Below are 2,663 nucleotides of genomic sequence, written 5' to 3' on the forward strand. Positions count from 1 at the left end.
TTTTAAAAGGGTCTCTGGGTACTGTGGGAGCTCTGGTAGCATAGTGCCTAAGGCACTTGACTGCTACCAGAAGGCTGGCGGTTCAAAACCACCAGCCACTCCTCGGAAGGAAGACTGGGCAATCTACTTCCGCAGTGATATGTCTCGGCAACACAAGGAGGGGTCGCTATGAGTTGGGTCTGACTCGACAGCACTTAACAAACAACAACAACTGGGTACTGTAAATAGTTAACACTCTCAGCTGATAATTAAAAGGTTGGAAGTCTGAGTGTACCCAGAGATACCTCAGAAGAAAGGCCTGGTGCTTACTGCAGTAGCACATACACTAAAATTGGAATAATACAGAGATGATTAGCATGGCCCTTGTGCAAGTATGACATGCTAATTCTTGAAGTGTTCTATACTTTTTATGTGTATGAATTCTTGAATGGAAAACCAATTTGCTCTGTCAACTTTCAAATCACAATAAAAAGTTAAAAAGAAGAAAGACTTGGTGATTGCTTCCAAAAAATCAGCCATTGAAAACTTTATGGTACACAGTTCTACTCTGACACAAATGGGATTGCCACAAGTGAGAATACACTCAAAGACAACAGATTTTTAAAATAGAATATTGATGTTTTTTGTGCAAGAAACCTAAGAAGAAAGTTGGAAAATAAATTCACAAAGAGGAGATCATTTAAAGTAGAAGAAATGCAGATGGCTAGATATCACTACATTTTTTTCAGAAAGGAGAATGTTCTAAATCAGAAAATGAGAAATACTTTTGAAAAACTTATTGATGTAATTGAGCAAAACAAGGGTAAAAGTCAAGAAAGATGAAGATATGAAAGACAAGAAGTATGATGACCAATCAGAGTACAGTGAAGAGCAATGCTAAGATGTGGCCAAGCTGGCATGCGATTAGTCTCTATTAGAACCTAAGTCAATGGCTGCCAAGGATACATGTATCCAAGAGTGAAAAACCAAAACCAAATTCACTGCCATCGAGTTGATTCCAATTCTTAGCAATCCCCTTTGGGTTTCTGAAGTGGTAAATCTTTACGGAAGTAGATTGCTCAGTTTTCCTTCCATGGAGTGCTGGTGGGTTTGAACCATCAACCTTCTGGTTAGCAGTCAAATGCCTTGGGTACTGCACCATCCAAGAATGAAAGGGGGATGCATTTCATTGCACAGATGGAGATCAATAACATGGAAGAGGGGGCACATGTTTCTTCTTTTCAAAAGATGAAAGTAAAGGTCATTAGAACCTATAGGAAAACCTGAACCTATTGTTGGCCAGTGAATTCTGACTCCTAGCAACCCCATGTGACAGAGTAGAACTACCCCATAGGGTTTCCACTGCTGTAATCTTTGTGGGAGCAGACTGCCTTATCTTTCCCCTGTGGAACAGCTGGTGGACTCCACCTGATCATCTTTTTGTTAGCAACCAAGACTTAACCACTTTGCCACCAGGGCTCTTTGAGGAAAGACAAAACAATCACCAAAAATGTATGGTCCAGATATGAAGCAAACTAAAATGTGTCTTGATTTGGATCAATTAATGGAATCCTCTCTCAGATGACCAGCCAACTAACCCACTGCTATCAAGTGGATTCCGACTCATAGCGACCCTATAGGACAGAGTAGAAGTACCTTGTAGAGTTTCCAAAACTGCAAATCTTTTTTTTTTTTTTTTTAATTTTTTAAAAATTGTGATTTGGGTGAACGTTTACAGAGCAAATTCATTTTCCATACAGCAGCTCACATACACTTCGTCTCATGACATTGACTACAATTTACTGCAAGGCAACAGCTCCCCTCCCACTTCTTTCCTATAGTTCCCTCTTCCCTGTGTTCTTCCCTCCATGCACTCCTGCCCCCTGAGCTGTCTCCCTGTTCGTACACAGCCCTTCTATTCTCCCATGATTGTTCTCTCCAAGGAGTATATCTACCTCAGGTAAATGTTCAACTCATATGCCTGTCTTTTGTTTGGCTGGAAGCCACAGGTGTGGGTTTAATTCTAGACCTGAAGGGCAGCTAGGGGCCACAGTCTCAGGGGTTCCATGAGGCTCTGTCAGACCAGCACACCTGGTCCTTTTTTTTTTTTAATGATTTTTAGTTTTGTTCCACATTATTCTCCCACTCTCTTCCAAGGCTGTAAATCTTGACAGAAGCAGATTGACTCATTTTTCTCCTGTAGAGGGGCTTGTGGGTTTGAACTGTGGAACTTTTGGTTAGCACCAAATGCTTTAACCACTATGGCATCAGAGCTCCCTTCTCAGATGACAGAGGGGTCAAAAAGTGAACTCAGGAAGGAGGAAATGTCATCTGGGTATAGCACCTATCTCCGCAATGAGTAATGTTTACACAGTGATAATAAAATAAATGTTGGTTACTGCCATTAAAAGTTTGGAATCAGTCATAGACAAAACATTGAACATTTAATTTTGTGTAGTTGCCATTAACCTTGATGTTACACAATATAAAGACAGAAAGTGAAAGTGAAGCTGACAGAGGTTGGGTGGGAGGAGAGGAGAGAGAAGGAAAGTAAGATGTGATATTGACTTCATCTTACATACTGAGGAGACAAGAGCTACTATAAAAAAAGTTGGTGAACAAGAAACAGGAGTTTTAAGTATCTTATTTTAAATTGTAAAGGCTTCCAGTAGAATAACTAAAAA

General features: G+C 40.3%; 1 non-coding gene across 1 annotated transcript; it reads left to right on the top strand.

The window, feature by feature from the left end:
- The first annotated feature begins 301 nt into the window (after positions 1-301).
- LOC122149850 lies at positions 302-408 on the top strand. The gene has a single exon (XR_006163365.1). It is a non-coding gene; the product is annotated as a U6 spliceosomal RNA (small nuclear RNA).
- Positions 409-2,663: the final 2,255 nt, after the last annotated feature.

This window comes from Orycteropus afer, unplaced genomic scaffold (genome assembly GCF_000298275.1).
Source record: "Orycteropus afer afer isolate SDZICR_OR568_19922 unplaced genomic scaffold, OryAfe1.0 scaffold00054, whole genome shotgun sequence".
Taxonomy (NCBI): Eukaryota; Metazoa; Chordata; class Mammalia; order Tubulidentata; family Orycteropodidae; genus Orycteropus; species Orycteropus afer.